Raw genomic sequence first — 20097 nt, 5'->3', positions numbered from 1 at the left:
TCTGTCATTTACTATTGAATTGGCTCAAGGAAAAGAGAAAATCCCACTTAAATTGACTGTATCCATTTTAAGACAAATGGTAAATGTGCATAATGTGATGTGGGAAAAAAATAATGTACACAGTTTCCTGCTTTACTGCTCTACAGTGGAATTGAATACAAAATATATGAAAAGGCAAGTACTTTGCAACCAAAGTGACAAGTGTAGATTTAATTTAATAATAGTCAAATGGAAATTTACTTTTGTTCCTGGATGAACACTAAACATTTAAATCAAGACTTGCAATATTATATAAATGAATAAATATGCAATTTCTAGAGTGGTTCCCAGATTTTGAACCCTGGTTTCTGAATATTCCTTGGCACATTTTAAATTTATCAAACTGTTACCCCCTTTAGAAAACTGGTGATAATTAGAAAAAGAAAGGATTAGGGATGCATGAAAAAAAAGATTGGCAGGGTAGAAAAAGAGAGCCTTGCAATTCAGTTTTGAAAGTGATAAGGAAGGCAGCTAAATAAGGAAGGGAGCTAAATATACTGCAGCCTTAAGACTTCATTCCTTACTATGATGAGGGAGGGAGCTGATCGGTCCATGAACTTTACTGATATAATCTGCTAAGATCTGGCAGGAGGCAATATATTAGTGTTTACAAGGGCACATTTTGTGAAACACTGAGTTCAAATTTTCACTATAAATTTACTTGCTGATTGACCATGGCAGGATCATTTATTATATTTGAGCCTCAATTTCTTCAACCATAAATTGAAATTAAAATTAATATCTCTCAGGGGTGTTGCTGAGTATTCAGATACAGCATTCATAAAATGTCAAACCAGTTCCACAAATAATGTATAATTGTAAAGCTAAAAGAGATAACTAATAGCGTGTGCTCTTATGTATATGTATGTGTGTATTGTGGATATGTAGGGATGGTAAATGGAAAATCATCTCTGAGTATCGCTCCTACAATTACATGCAATAACATACTTAAAGCTTATTTTCTTATTTATATTGAAGTTCAATATCCTGCATCCCTGAAGCTGATAAAAGACCAGAAACAGACTCTGTCAATTAGATATTATATTTGAAGGACCCAGCACATTTATTGGCTCATAGTAAGAAAACTCTCAAGAGTCTCTTGAACAGCAAGTTGATCAAACCAGTCAATCCTAAACAAAATCAACCTTGATTTTCATTGGAAAGACTGATGCTGAAGCTCCAATACTTTGGCCACCTGATGCAAAGAGCAGACTCATTGGAAAAGAGCCTGATTCTGGGAAGGATTGAGGGCAAGAGGAGAAGGGGACAACAGGATGAGATGGTGGAATGGGATCACTGACTCAATGGGCATGAGTCTGAGCAAATTCTGGGAGATACTGAAGGACAGGGAAGCCTTGCGTGCTGCAGTCTATGGGGTTGCAGAGAGTCAGACATGACTTAGTGACTGAACAAAGGCCCCCAATAAATATAAATTCCCTTAACTACGCTGAATCTATTACTGAAGTTCAATAAAAATTTCTGTATAGAAAATCTTTTAATTTCATAAAGTAAAACTTTTGTCCTCATAATGCACTTTTTCCTTGGGAAAGTCACAGTTTACTTTACTCTTATTACAGTAAAGCTTGCTTATAGATGAAAATATGAGATGATGTTCTTTGTGGGAAGAATGTTTGAAATTAAATTTTATATAAAAACCCATTAACTTATGAATGATAACGCTTGCAACTTGAATATTAGGTGACTTTCTACTTTCAAAATTCTTCTAAGAACATTTTAAAGTATTTTTATTAGAAATATTTGAATTGTTATTTTAAAAGACACTTTGCATGGACTTATCCAATTGCTAAAAATTTTATAGAAACCAGAATCTGATTAAATCTGCTCTTAAAAGCTGTTTCTATCCATTGCAAAATTTCATTAGCATATTAGACTTTGAAAACTCATTCAGTGATGTACATTTATTCTTATATTTCTAGTCTTCACATATTATCTAGTATGTGATTTTAAGACCATTTTATAGTGCAATTAAATTATTCCTATCCTAATTCACTTGTAACAAGGATGATATAATTTTTGAATTTTATGAGTAAACATTATCTATTAACTACAAATATCAGTAATAACCAAAAATGTATCTGTTTGGAAATAAAAATAAAATTGGAGATGCTTCTTAGTATGTTTATTTTCCAATATATATTATTTATTATTACTTATTATTCTTATTATATTATTCTTATTATCATATATTATTTATTATTCTTATTAACTGTGATACTAAGAATATAATAGACATAGGTGAGGTCTGTTTGGGTGCTGTTTATGGCAGGGGAACATGGCTAGAATTTTTGCCAGCTACAAAACATGAAAAATTATGAGCTCTTCTAAATAGCAGATTATTTTTAAATTTCTTTTTCAGGTGATTGCTTTCTCTTTCTTAAGGGTTATTAGCTTGCTTCCATCTGGTTGTTGTTACTACTAATTCTTGTAGCAAGCAAGCCTCTCAATTGCTCTCATCAAGTTTCAATTGGTTTCAGGTTGAAGAAGTTTTATTTCCTTTGACCTAATTGCCAGTAGAGAAATGGTAAAAGTTAGCTGGAACTAACTAGATGGAGAGATTGTATATAAGATAATGTATGGGGAAAGGGGCAAGAGAAATATTAATGAATGGTTTTCATTCTTTTCTTAATGATTCATGATTAACATAAGAATATGCATATTTCTAGAAGGTGTGTATGTGGTGTATACTGAGTGAAAGACTTTGGATACAAATACTGATTCAGATGGGCTTCCCCGTGACTGAGTGGTAAAGAATCCACCTGCCATTGCAGGAGGCATGGGTTCGATCCCTGGGTCAGGAGATCCCCTGGAGAAGGAAGTGGCAGCACACTCCAGTATTCTTGCTGTGAAATCCCATGGACAGAGGGGCCTGGTGGGTTACAGTCCTTGAGGTCAAAAAAGAGTCTCCTACGATTTAGTGACTAAACAACGCAAACAACTGATTCAGACATTGGAAACATGAGCAAGAAGTAACTACTTTGAATCTTTGTTCTACAATAGTTAAATGGGAGGAAATAGTATTTGTTGTAAGTTTTATTCTGAGTATTCATTGAGATGTTTTAGTCATTTTTTAAACAAACATTCCCCACCATTCTACCAAAATGTCTCATGCCAAGGACACCAATAATCTGTATGTCTCTATAGCTAAAGGATGGTTTTTAGTTTTATTCTAAAATTTGACCTCTCATCAGGGTTTGAACTAATCATTCCTTTCTTCACAAAACATTCTCTTCCATTAGCATTTATGACACAATGCATTCCCTATTTTTCCTCTACTTCTTAAGTCACCCATCACATTCTCAGGAGTCATTATAATTAACCCAGAGAATGAACAGACCTTCCAGGGTCTTTCTTCTCCCTCTGTTGCCTCTGTGAGACAGTTTTGTCCTTTTCCTTGTTATCATGTATCAGCCATGTAATAATAACTTGTAAATATATATCATCAGACCCAATATCTCCTTTGAGCACCAGATGTATACATCCAACTACCCAGTCAAAATTCCACTCTTCTGGGATGTTTCAGTTTCATTTCAAGTTCAGTATATCCCAAAACTATACTCCTGCTCTTATAAATACTCTGTCCCAAAATAAAGAACAAGTCAATAATCAAGTATGGTTTCTTGTTTCTAATCTAACATTTCCTGTCTTGGTGAGTTTTACCACATTCCACATAGGTACAAAAGTCCAAAGTCTAAAACTTATCAAAACAATTTTACATCTTCACATTTCCTTTTTATCTCCTTTTCCATCACCACTTACCTAGTTACAACTTCTATTTTCACCCACCTAGTTTACAGCAATATCCCCTGACAAGATCGTCTGGTGTCCAGTCTCTTCTTCAGACTGTACCTGCTGTTCTATTATCAGCACAACAATCTAATACTGCCACACTTCTTAATGAATTGATTGAAATCCCTTTATTGCTTCCCTACTGTTCTTAGAAAAAAGTCTAAAATACTAGGTGTTGCAGAATTCTGTCCCAGCTGCCACTCTCCTTTTGTGTCACTCCCTCTTGCTGTCTCACTGCTCTCCAGTCTTAAAGTTTTCTTTCATTTTCTCTTGCCATAGGACCTGTACACATAATGTATTTAGAATTCTCACCAACCTCTCCCTCTCCCACTTATACTATATCCATCCCTTTGGAACAGCCTTTAAGTACCTTTTTTTTTTCTCCAAGAAAAGCTCACCCTAACACTCCTGTATTAGGCCTTGGAATACGGAATGAAGCAGGGCAAAAACTAATAGAGTTTTGCCAAGAAAATGCACTGGTCATAACAAACACCCTCTTCCAACAACACAAGAGAAGACTCTATACATGGACATCACCAGAAGGTCAACACCGAAATCAGAATGATTATATTCTTTGCAGCCAAAGATGGAGAAGCTCTATACAGTCAGCAAAAACAAGACCAGGAGCTGACTGTGGCTCAGACCATGAACTCCTTATTGCCAAATTCAGACTTAAACTGAAGAAAGTAGGGAAAACCATTAGACCATTCAGGTATGACCTAAATCAAATCCCTTATGATTATACAGTGGAAGTGAGAAATAGATTTAAGGGCCTAGATCTGATAGATAGTGTGCCTGAAGAACTATGGAATGAGGTTCGTGACATTGTACAGGAGACAGGGATCAAGACCATTCCCATGGAAAAGAAATGCAGAAAAGCAAAATGGCTGTCTGGGGAGGCCTTACAAATAGCTGTGAAAAGAAGAGGAGCGAACAGCAAAGGAGAAAAGGAAAGATATAAGCATCTGAATGCAGAGTTCCAAAGAATAGCAAGAAGAGATAAGAAAGCCTTCTTCAGCGATCAATGCAAAGAAATAGAGGCAAACAACGGAATGAGAAAGACTAGGGATCTCTTCAAGAAAATCAGAGATACCAAAGGAATATTTCATGCAAAGATGGGCTCGATAAAGGACAGAAATGGTATGGACCTAACAGAAACAGAAGATATTAAGAAGAGGTGGCAAGAATACACAGAAGAACTGTACAAAAAAGATCTTCATGACCCAGATAATCACGATGGTGTGATCACTGACCCAGAGCCAGACATCCTGGAATGTGAAGTCAAGTGGGCCTTAGAAAGCATCACTATGAACAAAGCTAGTGGAGGTGATGGAATTCCAGTTGAGCTATTCCAAATCCTGAAAGATGATGCTGTAAAAGTGCTGCACTCAATATGCCAGCAAAATTGGAAAACTCAGCAGTGGCCACAGGACTGGAAAAGGTCAGTTTTCATTCCAATCCCAAAGAAAGGCAATGCCAAAGAATGCTCAAACTACGGCACAATTGCACTCATCTCACACACTAGTAAAGAAATGCTCAAAGTTCTCCAAGCCAGGCTTCAGCAATATGTGAACTGTGAACTTCCTGATGTTCAAGCTGGTTTTAGAAAAGGCAGAGGAACCAGAGATCAAATTGCCAACATCCGCTGGGTAATGGAAAAAGCAAGAGAGTTCCAGAAAAACATCTATTTCTGCTTTATTGACTATGCCAAAGCCTTTGACTCTGTGGATCACAATAAACTGTGGAAAATTCTGAAAGAGATGAGAATACCAGACCACCTGATCTCCCTCTTGAGAAGTTTGTATGCAGGTCAGGAAGCAACAGTTATAATTGGACATGGAACAACAGACTGGTTCCAAATAGGAAAAGGAGTTTGTCAAGGCTGTATATTGTCACCCTGTTTATTTAACTTATATGCAGAGTACATCATGAGAAACGTTGGACTGGAAGGAACACGAGCTAGAATCAAGATTGGTGGGAGAAATATCAATAACCTCAGGTATGCAGATGACACCACCCTTATGGCAGAAAGTGAAGAGGAACTCAAAACCCTCTTGATGAAGGTGAAAGTGGAGAGTGAAAAAGTTGGCTTAAGGCTCAACATTCAGAAAACGAAGATCATGGCATCTGGTCCCATCACTTCATGGGACATAGATGGGGAAACAGTGGAAACAGTATCAGACTTTATTTTTCTGGGCTCCAAAATCACTACAGATGGTGACTGCAGCCATGAAATTAACAGACACTTACTCCTTGGAAGAAAAGTTATGACCAACCTAGATACCATATTGAAAAGCAGAGACATTACTTTGCCAACAAAGGTTCATCTGGTCAAGGCTATGGTTTTTCCTGTGGTCGTGTATGGATGTAAGAGTTGGACTGTGAAGAAGGCTGAGCACCGAAGAATTGATGCTTTTGAACTGTGGTGTTGGAGAAGACTCTTGAGAGTCCCTTGGACTGCAAGGAGATCCATTCAGTCCATTCTGAAGAGATCATTCTTTGGAAAGAATGATGCTAAAGCTGAAACTCCAGTACTTTGGCCACCTCATGCAAAGAGTTGACTCATTGGAAAAGACTGTGATGCTGGAAGGGATTGGGGGCAGGAGGAGAAGGGGACGACAGAGGATGAGATGGCTGGATGGCATCACTGACTCGATGGACGTGAGTCTGAGTGAACTCCAGGAGTTGGTGATGGACAGGGAGGCCTGGCGTGCTGCAATTCATGGTGTCGCAAAGAGTCAGACACGACTGAGAGACTGAAATGAACTACCCCTCCATCCTAGGCATCTAGATCATCACAGATCACCAAGCTGAGCTCCCTGTGTTATACATGAGAAACACTGGGATGGATGAAGCTGGAATCACCATTGCCAAGAGAAATAATTTCATGGCTGCAGTCACCATCTGCAGTGATTTTGGAGCTCCCAAAAATAAAGACTCTCACTGTCTCCATTTGCCATGAAGTGATGGGACCAGATGGCATGGTCTTAGTTCTCTGAATGTTGAGATTAAGCCAACATTTTCACTCTCCTTTTTCACTTTCATCAAGAGGCTCTTTAGTTCTTCACTTTCTTCCATAAGGGTGGTGTCATCTGCATATCTGAGTTTATTGATATTTCTCCTGTCAACAGTGATTCCAGCTTCCTCTAGCCCATTATTTTTCATGATGTACTCTGCATATAAGTTAAATAAGCAGGGTGACAGTGTATAGCATCATCTTTTAGGATTTGAAATAGCTCAACTGGAATTCCATCACTTCCACTAGCTTTGTCCATAGTGATTCTTCCTAAGGCCCACTTGACTTCACATTCCAGGATGTCTGGCTATAGATGAATATGGAATATTGCTCAGCCATATAAAGGAACAAAACTGAGTCATTTCTAGCAATATGAATGTACCTAGAGTCTGTCATACAGAGTGAAGTAAATCAGAGGAAAACAAATACCATATAACACATATATGTAGAATCTAGAAAAAGGGCACAGATGAATCTGTTTGCATTACAGGAATAGAGCTGTAGAGAATATACATGTGAAAATAGAGAGGGGAAGGGGAAAGTGGGTGAACTGGGAGATTATTTGACTAAATACTTTGGTCACATTATTGCTAATGGTAAAGAGTGCTACAGTATCTAGGCTTATATAATACTGTTATTTCAGGACTGTGCATCTATTTGCATTTGTTCCCATCCACTTTCTAAACTTACATCAAGTTTATTGAGAAGTTATTTTGTGAAGTATGTTGTAATAATAATGATAGTTTATATGGCACTTCTTTGGAGAAACTCTTATGCACATCAAATAGATATGATTTACATGTAATTCTTTTCTATGTCTTCAACTCACCTTACTTTGAAAGAGGACATCTAAAAGAGAAAGTACCTTGATTTGTATCACACCCATAATGTTAAGTGGAAATGAAATGCCATTATGCTGCGTTGTTCTTTAGGGTCTATCAGAGCATGAAACCAGTATCACCATTAGCTCAAGTACAATCAAATATTCTTTCCAATTCTGTCACTTGCTGTCACTTCCATTTGCAATTTCATGACACTTCTTTCACACACTTTCTTTTGTCACATTTCTGCAAAATTCACACTGCCAGCTAGAATTATCAAATGGTCACTGTCAAGCTGAGTAAGATTAAACTTAGAATAAAAGATATGACTTATGTAATGGGAGCATCATTACCTCACTTTCCTTTTTTACTCTGCCTCTACATTCTGTTCACACAGGAAAGCAGGGTAATGGAATTGCAAATGTTCCAGTGTGATCATCAGGGTTCACTGTTGTGAGGAATAAACAGTTATTGACTAATCTCCAAGAGAGGCTGGAGAGACTTAGAATGGCTAGTTACTGAAATATACACTGACTTTCTGGAATGGGATGAACACAGAGAGTGAGGGGACACTGGGTGGCCTGTGAAAGGCCCGAGGACATGAGAGGACAAAGAGCTGAGGAACAAATCAGTGAACTGAAGTAGTGAGTTCAGATGAGAAAAGTGAAAGGAAATTTAGAGGCACAGAATAATTCTGATGAACCGCTGCTGCTGCAGCTGCTAAGTTGCTTCAGTTGTGTCCGACTCTGTGCGACCCCATAGACAGCAGCCCACCAGGCTCCTCTGTCCCTGGGATTCTCCAGGCAAGAATACTGGAGTGGGTTGCCATTTCCTTCTCCAGTGCATGAAAGTGAAAAGTGAAAGTGAAGTCACTCAGTTGTGTCCAACTCCCAGGACTCCATGGACTGGAGCCCACCAGGCTCCTCCATCCATGGGATTTTCCAGGCAAGAGCACTGGAGTGGGTGCCATTGCTTAGTAGATTCTGTCAGTCTAAGGATGCTGGCTTTATCTCAAGTTGTGAGAGGTTTTCGCATTATATTTTTAATGTTTCCTCCCTCCATTCTTGTGATTATTGAGAAAATTTTTTAAAATAATCACAAGAATGGAGGGGAGGAGACATTAAAAATATAATGCGAAAACCTCTCACAACTTGAGATAAAGCCAGCATCCTTAGACTGACAGAATCTACTAAGCACTGAATAGGATGATTTTAAGAGATTCATCGTCCCTGGTGGCTCAGATGGTAAAGCGTCTGCCTACAATGCAGGAGACCCGGGTTCAATCCCTGGGTCAGGAAGATCTCCTGGAGAAGGAAATGGCACCCCACTCCAGTATCGTTGCCTGGAAAATCCCATGGACAGAGGAGCCTGGTAGGCTACAGTCCATGGGGTCACAAAGAATCAGACACGACTGAGAGACTTCACTTTCACTTTCTCCAGACATATGGAGGAGCAAATGTCAGAGTATTGAGTTTTGAAGGTGAACTCCTTAACCCCTTCCAGTGGGAATGAATAGATTTACTTTAAATAATGAAAACTAGATTATCATCAGACATCTTATTGGTATTTCCAGATGTTTGAGAAAAACAGAGAAACACAGTGAGAGTTCTGAGGGAAAACCTTGCTGCCCAGTTTCTAGAGTATACACACTAGTAAACTAAAAAAAAAAAAAAAAGGCTCAGGAATGTGATATACAAAGCAATTTAAAAATGTATCCTAATTTATTATTTTAAAATATTTAAACAACAGAAATTCGGAAATAAAATATCAGAAGATCTCAATGATGAGGTTGCTCTGTAAGAGGGTTTAAAACATTTAGAAAGGAGATGACTGGTAAAAGAACACTAATATTTCTTATCTTATTTGGGAAGGGAACTCTACAATGGAGAGAAAATGTAGCTTTGAGTTGTGCTAAAATTTTGTAAAGCTTAATATACAGACAATAAAATGGCAGGGGTAAGTCTAAGCAGATGGATAGTCACAAAAGGTAAGAGTAATTTAAATTATTAAGGACTTCTGAGAGAAGGTTTAAAAGGATTAGCTAGTTAATGACTTCAGAGAGAAGGTTTGAAATGATTAGTTATCTTTTATTTCCAAAGAAAGGTATTAAAAACTACAAAAAAATTATTTCAAATAGGAAGTTTGGGAAAGGAGATGTGTGTGGGGAAGGCAGATAGGTGTGCTCAAAGAAACAGACAGGTTCACAAACACTAACACTGCCTAAGACAGAACTCAGGGCAAAGAGCACAACTGCTGTGATGTTTCATACCCTGTTTCCCATTTAAGACTGAATAACATCTGTGCTCTTTTTTCAGCTTCAATTGAGATGATGACTTTAGACTATAATAAAAAGAATAGACTTTTGTAAGTTTGTTGCAGCAATTGTTATCCCTTGAGCAAAAACATTGTATCACTAATTGAATGCTTTTAAAGATATTTTTTAAGTGGAATAAATTATGAAAGTGGTCAGATCAGATCAGATCAGTCGCTCAGTCGTGTCCGATTCTTTGCGACCCCATGAATCATAGCACGCCAGGCCTCCCTGTCCATCACCAGCTCCCGGAGTTCACTCAAACTCACGTCCATCGAGTCAGTGATGCCATCCAGCCATCTCATCCTCTGTCGTCCCCTGCTTCTCCTGCCCCCAATCCCTCCCAGCATCAGAGTCTTTTCCAATGAGTCAACCCTTAGCATGAGGTGGCCAAAGTACTGGAGTTTCAGCTTTAGCATCCTTCCTTCCAAAGAAATCCCAGGGCTGATCTCCTTCAGAATGGACTGGTTGGTTCTCCTTGCAGTCCAAGGGACTCTCAAGAGTCTTCTCCAACACCACAGTTCAAAAGCATCAATTCTTCGGTGCTCAGCCTTCTTCACAGTCCAACTTTCACATCCATACATGACCACAGGAAAAACCATAGTCTTGACTAGACGAAGCTTTGTTGGCAAAATAATGTCTCTGCTTTTGAATATGCTATCTAGGTTGGTCATAACCTTCTTTCCAAGGAGTAAGTGTCTTTTAATTTCATGGCTGCAGTCACCATCTGTGGACTGGAATGGGTGAATTTAACTCAGATGACCATTATATCTACTACTGCGGGCAGGAATCCCTCAGAAGAAATGGAGTGGCCATCATGGTCAACAAAAGAGTCCGAAATGCAGTACTTGGATGCAATCTCAAAAATGACAGAATAATCTCTGTTCATTTCCAAGGCAAACTGTTCAATATCACAGTAATCCAAGTCTATGCCCCAACCAGTAACACTGAAGAAGCTGAAGTTGAACGGTTCTATGAAGACCTACAAGACCTTTTAGAACTAACACCCAAAAAAGATGTCCTTTTCATTATAGGGCACTGGAATGCAAAAGTATGAAGTCAAGAAACATCAGGAGTAACAGGCAAATTTGGCCTTGGAATACGGAATGAAGCAGGGCAAAAACTAATAGAGCTTTGCCAAGAAAATGCACTGGTCATAACAAACACCCTCTTCCAGCAACACAAGAGAAGACTCTATACATGGACATCACCAGATGGTCAACACTGAAATCAGATTGATTATATTCTTTGCAGCCAAAGATGGAGAAGCTCTATACAGTCAGTAAAAACAAGACCAGGAGCTGACTGTGGCTCAGACCATGAACTCCTTATTGCCAAATTCAGACTTAAATTGAAGAAAGTAGGGAAAACCATTAGACCATTCAGGTATGACCTAAATCAAATCCCTTATGATTATACAGTGGAAGTGAGAAATAGATTTAAGGGCCTAGATCTGATAGATAGAGTGCCTGAAGAACTATGGAATGAGGTTCGTGACATTGTACAGGAGACAGGGATCAAGACCATCCCCATGGAAAAGAAATGCAAAAAAGCAAAATGGCTGTCTGGGGAGGCCTTACAAATAGCTGTGAAAAGAAGAGAAGTGAAAAGCAAAGGAGAAAAGGAAAGATATAAGCATCTGAATGCAGAGTTCCAAAAAATAGCAGGAAGAAATAAGAAAGCCTTCTTCAGCGATCAATGCAAAGAAATAGAGGCAAACAACAGAATGGGACAGACTAGGGATCTCTTCAAGAAAATCAGAGATACCAAAGGAACATTTCATGCAAAGATGGGCTCGATAAAGGACAGAAATGGTATGGACCTAACAGAAACAGAAGATATTAAGAAGAGGTGGCAAGAATACACAGAAGAACTGTACAAAAAAGATCTTCATGACCCAGATAATCACGATGGTGTGATCACTGACCCAGAGCCAGACATCCTGGAATGTGAAGTCAAGTGGGCCTTAGAAAGCATCACTATGAACAAAACTAGTGGAGGTGATGGAATTCCAGTTGAGCTATTTCAAATCCTGGAAGATGATGCTGTGAAAGTGCTGCACTCAATATGCCAGCAAAATTGGAAAACTCAGCAGTGGCCACAGGACTGGAAAAGGTCAGTTTTCATTCCAATCCCAAAGAAAGGCAATGCCAAAGAATGCTCAAACTACGGCACAATTGCACTCATCTCACACGCTAGTAAAGTAATGCTCAAAATTTTCCAAGCCAGGTTTAAGCAATATGTCAACTGTGAACTTCCTGATATTCAAGCTGGTTTTAGAAAAGGCAGAGGAACCAGAGATCAAATTGCCAGCATCAGCTGAATCATGGAAAAAGCAAGAGAGTTCCAGAAAAACCTCTATTTCTGCTTTATTGACTATGCCAAATCCTTTGACTCTGTGGATCACAATAAACTGTGGAAACTTCTGAAGGAGATGGGAATACCAGACCACCTGATCTGCCTCTTGAGAAATTTGTATGCAGGTCAGGAAGCAACAGTTAGAACTGGACATGGAACAACAGACTGGTTCCAAATAGGAAAAGGAGTTTGTCAAGGCTGTATACTGTCACCCTGTTTATTTAACTTATATGCAGAGTACATCATGAGAAACGCTGGACTGGAAGAAACACGAGCTGGAATCAAGATTTCTGGGAGAAATATCAATAACCTCAGGTATGCAGATGACACCACCCTTATGGCAGAAATTGAAGAGGAACTGAAAAGCCTCTTGATGAAGGTGAAAGTGGAGAGTGAAAAATTTGGCTTAAGGCTCAACATTCAGAAAACGAAGATCATGGCATCCGGTCCCACCACTTCATGGGAAATAGATGGGGAAACAGTGGAAACAGTGTCAGACTTTATTTTTGGGCTCCAAATGAAAGTGGTAAAGACTGAAATCAGAGACTTGCCTGTGCTCTAGCTGTAGGACTTCACTTTCCAGTGCAGGGTGTGCAGGTTTGACCCCTGGTTCAGGAGCTATATACCACATGCCTCATGGCCAAAAACCAGAACACAAACAGCAGAAACAACATTATAAAAAGCTCAATAAAGGTTTTCAAAACAAAACAAACAAACAAAAAAAACTTTAAACAGTCTCAAATCATTACGACTATAGAGTCGGGGAGTAGGTAATGCCTTCCTAAATACAATACAGAATACCAAAGCAAACTTATTAATTTAATTACATAACTTTAAAAAATGGTAAAATAAAGTACTCCAAAAATTCAATTAAAGAATAAATGAAGTATATGAGGAAAAGTTTCGTAATATTTACAACAGAAAATTGACTAATATTTCAGTGCACTATTTTTACCAACGACTTTTCCAGGTAGCCCTAGTGGGAAAGAATCTACCTGCAATTCAGGAGACATAAGAGACTCAGGTTCCATCCCTGGGTCGGGAAGATCCCATGGAGGAGGGCATGGTAATCCACTCTGGTATTCTTGCCTGGAGAATCCCATGGACAGAGGAGCCTGGCGGTCTACAGCCCAGAGGGTTGCACAGAGTTGGACACAACTGAAACAACTTAGTATGCACACACAAGTAGGATTAAAAATTGGTAAATGTTTTGGATAATACTTTGGCATAAATGTATGTATTATTTGTGGGCTTCCCCAGTAGCTCAGTTGGTAAAGAATCGACCTGCAATGCAGGAGACCCTGGTTCAATTCCTGAGTTGGGAAGATCCTCTCGAGAAGGGATAGGCACCCATCATTCATTGAAATGATGAGGAAATCCATCCCACACTATGTGATGTACGGTAGAGCCTCATGAAGGAATATTAAGCAGAGATAAAACAAAAACAAAAGGTAGATCTATATGTACTGATGTGAGGAGCTCTAAGATATTAAGTGAAAAATAGCCAAGGGCAGAGTAGTATCTACAGTGTGACGCCACTAATATAAAATATAGCAACACACACAAGGTATGCTTTCAATGAGTACATAGAGGTATGTAAAACATTTTAAAAATTCTGGAAGGATACACAGCAAAATTATGTCAATGGTTATAACAGGGGAAAGGACTGAATTGGAATGAGCTGGTAATCAAAGGGAATTTTCACTATTACTGTATTGTTTAAATACTTTAATTTTAAAGTGTGTTAATAAATATTGATATTTTATAACTAAAAATTAAAGCAACATGGATAAATTTAAAAATAGCCAAAAACTGAGTTAAATTTAGGAGAGGGATCATCAGTGGGGTTTAATTGTTTTAACCTTGAAGAGAAAGAAAAAAGTCCCTAATACTCACAACTAACAATACAAAGAAGACACTGAGATTATAAAAAATGTAATATTCTGTTTAGTCTTGAAAAAGAAAGATTTGTATACACTTATTCAAAGAAGAGATTAACTATTAACACACTCACATTGAGTTCCAATCAGTTTTGTTGCATTATTGCTGATTTCAGTTACTGTTATCAGTCTTACAGATAGTATTGGGTAAAAGAGGGGTTGCAACATTCAGAATCCCAAACTGGAAGTAGATGCAAAGGGAAACTTGAATGCAGTCTCAATATGGAGCATTATGTCATACGTATAAAATTTTCAGTATAAAGTTAAATGTTTTAACATTGACTTGCTATTGCATTTTTTGTCTAGAATCATACGTTTCATGTGCATGTAGAAAAACTCTTTGAGAGTACAGACTTTCATTTTGAACAAAATTATTTTCCAAAAGCCTGAATATGACAGATGAACTATAACCATGTATAAGTAATATCTATGTACATACCTGGTGGCTCAGATGGTAAAGAGTTTGCCTGCAATGCAGGAGACCCGGCTTTGATCCCTGGGTTGGGAAGATCCCCTGGAGAAGGAAATGGCAACCCACTCCAGTACCCTTGCCTGGAAAATCTCATGGATGGAGGAGCCTGGCAGGCTACAGTCCATGGGGTCGCAAAGAGTCAGACACGACTGAGTGACTTCACTTTCACTTTCACTTTCAAACACATACTATAGAAACGTTGAATATATAGCTCTATCTCTGATATTTATAGTAAGTATTAAAAAGGATGATATATGTGGATATGTGTCTTAATATAAAGAATTTGAGCACTTAACTATTCATCAGTTCAATAAATATTTACAAAGTATCAGGCACTGGACTATGATTCAAGATACATATTTATAGAGATGATTAAATCACATATCCTATGCTTTCAAGATGTACAGTTTAATTACAAAGTCAATTATGTATGCAGATGGATTATAGTACAACATGGTATATGCTGAAAGTGTATGATAGAAATATATATTTGGCCTGGTGATGTCTGTTTCTGAGACTTCCTTGAGATGATTTAAAAGTTTTAAAGAATGAGTAGGGTTAAGAAAAATATATCATAAGCAGAGATTAGTAAGTACAGAGTATCCTGTCTTTTTTATGCTCTCTCAGAATTTCCTGCTCTTTTCTACGTTTGAGCCTTTGATCATACTATTCCCTCTATGGGAAAATCTTTGCAACTTCAACCCCTCAACCCCTGCTTGTCAGTTCCATACAGTCACTCTGAACCAGTTCACTTGGGAGGTCTTAATGATGACAACCCAGAATCATGCTTCTCCCTCACCCCATTTTGTTTCCTCTTTAAACTGTTTCTCATTAATGTATTATCTGTGAATACATCACATTCTCTTTGACTGACCATATTGTTGAAAGCAGGGATGATATTTAGTTATCCTCATATCACAAACAAATCCTTTCATAGTTTTTGTACTGAAAAAAATATTTACTGGGATACATTCCCCTCATTTAGCATAGAACATAATCAGGTCTATATATGATAGGCATGTGTGGGAAAAGGTATGACCCTGGAGGTGGAGGACTAGTAGGGAGGGAGTCACTAAGGCTGTCTATGGACATAGATTTTAGCAATCAAAGAAAAATGTCACAACAATTAAAAATAAAGAGTAAGATATTAGTGTCTCTCTTATCTGGAATATCCAGTGTTCTCTGTATACTGTTAGGAGCGACAAGATACAAGATGGTCTAAAGACTTTTACTGGAAAGTTGCTTCTTTACTCCATAGAGTCATGGAGACCATGTCAATGTCTTATCCAAGCCCAGTAACCATTCTATCAAATTGCTTTTCAGAGGTTTTCCATTGTCATTTCCATTTAATGACATTAGGACTTAAACTGAATAGCTTCTACTAGGTATCTAAAATGGTTGAAACTCTTTGGTTTAATCATCACTGAGTACATTTTCTGCCTTAATATGGGGTCAAAGAGATTTTCAGCAAATTATTATTCTTCAGCATTAAGACACTTTCTAGTTTTTAGAACTCTCAGATACCTAAATTTTATAATGTTATTTCTAATTATGGAAAGATATCCAGATACATCTTGCTAAAAATTTGCAATTTCTGGGGTCCCATTTTTGGACTCCCCTTCATGGATCATAGCCTTGTCTCGGCAAAGGGAGTTGTGTAACTCAATGAAAGTATGAGCCTTGCCGTGCAGGCCACCCAAGATGGACAGGTCATAGTAAAGACTTCAGACAAAACCTGGTCCACTGCAAGAGGGAATGGCACACTAGAACTCTATGAACAATATTAAAGGCAAAAGATATGACACCGGAAAATAAGCTCACCACCTCCCACCCCCAAGGTTGGAAGGTAGGCCAATGTGCTACTAGGGAAGAGAAGAGGTCAAGTACTAATAGCTCCAGAAAGAATGAAGTGGCTGGGCCAAAGCAGAAATGACGCTCAGTCATAGATGTGTCCGGTGGTGAAAGTAAAGTTCAATGCTGTAAGAACAATACTACATAGTAATCTGGAATGTCAGATCCATGAATCAAGATAAATTAAATGTGGTCAAGCAGGAGATGGCAAGAATGAACAGCAACATCTTAGGAATCAGTGAACTAAAATGGATGGGAATGGGTGAATTTAATTCAGAGGACTATCATATCTACTACTGTGGGCAAGAATCCCTTAGAAGAAATGGATTAGCCTTCACAGTCAATGGTAGAGTCAGAAATGCAGTACTTGGGTGCTATCTCAAAAGTGACAGAATCATCTTGGTAAGTTTCCAAGGCAAACCATTCAACATCACAATAATCCAAGTCTATTCTCCAACCACTGATGCTGAAGCAGCTAAGTTTGACTGGTTCTAGGAAGACCTACAGCACCGTCTAGAATTAATACCAAAAAGAGATGTCTTTTTCATCATAGGGGACAGGAATGCAAAAGTAGGAAATCAAGAGATACGTGGAAGTCTAAAAGGGAGAGGATATATGCATACCTATGGCTGATTCATGTTGAGGTTTGACAGAAAACAGCAAAATTCTGTAAAGCAGTTTTCGTTTATTAAAAAAAATAAATTAAAAAAAAGAGATACCTGGAGTAACAGTCAAGTTTGGCCTTGGGGTACAAAATGAAGCTGGGCAAAGGCTAACAGAGTTTTGCAAAGAGAACCCACTGGTTATAGTAAATATCTTCTTCAAACAAGAGACAACTCTGCACATGGACATCACCAGATGATCAATGCCAAAATCAGATTGATTATGTTCTTTGCAGCAAAAGAAAGAAATGCTCTATACAGTCTCCAAAAAAAAAAAAAAAATGTGGAGCTGACTGTGGCTCATATCATCAGCTCCTTATTACAAAAGTCAGACTTAAACTGAAGAAAGTAGGGAAAAACATTAGGCCAATCAGATATGACCTAAATCAAATTCCTCATAAGTATACAGTAGAGGTGATGAATAGCTTCAAAACATTAGATCTGATAGACAGAGTGCCTAAATAACTATGAACAGAGGTTCATAACATTGTATAGAAGGCAGTGAGCAAAACTATCCCAAAGAAAAAGAAATGCAAGAAGACAAATTGGTTATCTGATGAGGCTTTACAAATAGCTGAGAAAAGAAGAGAAGCAAAAAGAAAGGGAGAAAGGGAAAGATATACCCAACTGAATGCAGAGTTCCAAAGAATAGCATGGAGAAATAAGAAGGCCTTCTTAAATGAACAATGCCAAGAAATAGAGGAAAACAGTAGAATGGGAAAGACTAGAGAGCCCTTCAATAAAATTGGAGATATCAAGGGAACATTTCATGCAAGGATGGGCGTGATAAAGAACAGAAACTGTAAAGACCTAAATGAAGCAGAAGAGATAAGAACAGGTGGTGAGAATAAACAGAAGAGCTATACAACAAAGCTCTTAATGTCCTGGATAAGCACAATGGAGTGGTCACTCACCTAGAGCCAGATATCATGGAGTGTGAAGTCAAGTGTGCCTTAGGAAATGCTGCTATAAACAAAGCTAGTGATGGAATCCTAGGTGATGTAATTCCAGCTGAGCTATCTCAAATCATAAAAGGTGATGCTGTGAAATTGCTACACTTAATATGTCAGCAAATTTCAAATCCTGAAAGATGATGTTATGAAAGTGCTACACTCAATATGCCAGCAAATTTGGAAAACTTAGCAGTGGCCACAGGACTGGAAGAGATCAGTTTCAGTCCAATCCCAAACAAGGGCAATTCTAAAGAGTGTTCAAACTACCAGGCAATTGTGCTCATTTCACATATTAGAAAAGTAATGCTCAAAATCCTTCAAGCTAGGCTTTAATAGTACATGAATCAAGAACTTCCAGATATACAAGCTGGATTTCCAAGAGGCAGAAAATCAGAAATCAAATTGCAACATTCATTGGATCATAGAGAAAGCAAGGAAATTCCAGAAAAAACATCTACTTCTGCTTCACTCACTACGCTAAGGACTTTGACGGTATCAGTTCAGTTCAGTCCAGTCGTCAATCGTGTCTGACTCTTTGTGACCCCATGAACGGCAGCAAGCCAGGCCTCCCTGTCCATCACCAACCCCCGGAGTCCACCCAAACCCAAGTCCATTGAGTCGGTAAACCATCCAACCATCTCATCCTCTGTTGTCCCCTTCTCCTCCTGCCCTCAATCTTTCCCAGAATCAGGGTCCTTTCAAATGAGTCAGCTCTTCACATCAGGTGGCCAAAGTTTTCGAGTTTCAGCTTCAATATCAGTCCTTCTAATGAACACCCAGGACTGATCTCCTTTAGGATGGACTGGTTGGATGTCCTTGCAGTCCAAAGGACTCCCAAGAGTCTTCTCCAACACCACAGTTCAAAAGCATCAATTCTTCGGCGCTCAGCTTTCTTTATAGTCCAACTCTCACATCCATACATGATCACTGGAAAACCCATAGCCTTGACTAGACGGACCTTTCTTGATGAAGTAATGTCTCTGCTTTTTAATATGCTATCTAGGGTGGTCATAACTTCTCTTCCAAGGGGTAAGTGTCTTTTAATTTCATGGCTGCAATCACCATCTGCAGTGATTTTGGAGCCCAGAAAAATAAAGTCAGCCACTGTTTCCCCATCTATTTGCCATGAAGTGATGGAACCGGGTGCCATGATCTTCGTTTTCTGAATGTTGAGCTTTAAGCCAACTTTTTCACTCTCCTGTTTCACGTTCATCAAGAGGGTTTTTAGTTCTTCTCCACTTTCTGCCATAAGGGTAGTGTCATCTGCATATCTGAGGTTAATGATATTTCTCCTGGCAATCTTGATTCCAGCTGTGCTTCCTCTAGCCCAGCGTTTCTCATGATGTACTCTGCATATAAGTTAAATAATCAGGGTGACAATATACAGCTTTGACGTACTCCTTTTCCTGTCTGGAACCAGTCTGTTGTTACATGACCAGTTCTAACTGTTGCTTCCTGACATGCATATAGGTTTCTCAAGAGGCAGGTCAGGTGGTCTGGTATTCCCATCTCTTTCAGAATTTTTAACAGTTTCTTGTGATCCACACAGTCAAAGGCTTTGGCATAGTCAATAAAGCAGAAATAGATGTTTTTCTGGAACTCTCTTGCTTTTTCAGTGATCCAGCAGATGTTACAATTTGATCTCTGGTTCCTCTGCCTTTTCTAAAACCAGCTTGAACATCTGGGAGTTCACAGTTCATGTACTGCTGAAGCCTGGCTTGGAGAATTTTGAGCATTACTTTACTAGTGTGTGAGATGAGTGCAGTTGTGTGGTAGTTGGAACATTCTTTGGCATTGCCTCCATTTGGGATTGGAATGAAAACTGACCTTTTCCAGTCCTGTGGCCACTTCTGAGTTTTCCAAATTT

The sequence above is a fragment of the Bos indicus genome, chromosome 1, assembly GCF_029378745.1.
Source record: "Bos indicus isolate NIAB-ARS_2022 breed Sahiwal x Tharparkar chromosome 1, NIAB-ARS_B.indTharparkar_mat_pri_1.0, whole genome shotgun sequence".
In the NCBI taxonomy this organism is placed as follows: domain Eukaryota; kingdom Metazoa; phylum Chordata; class Mammalia; order Artiodactyla; family Bovidae; genus Bos; species Bos indicus.
Note: the sequence above shows the minus strand (reverse complement) of the source record.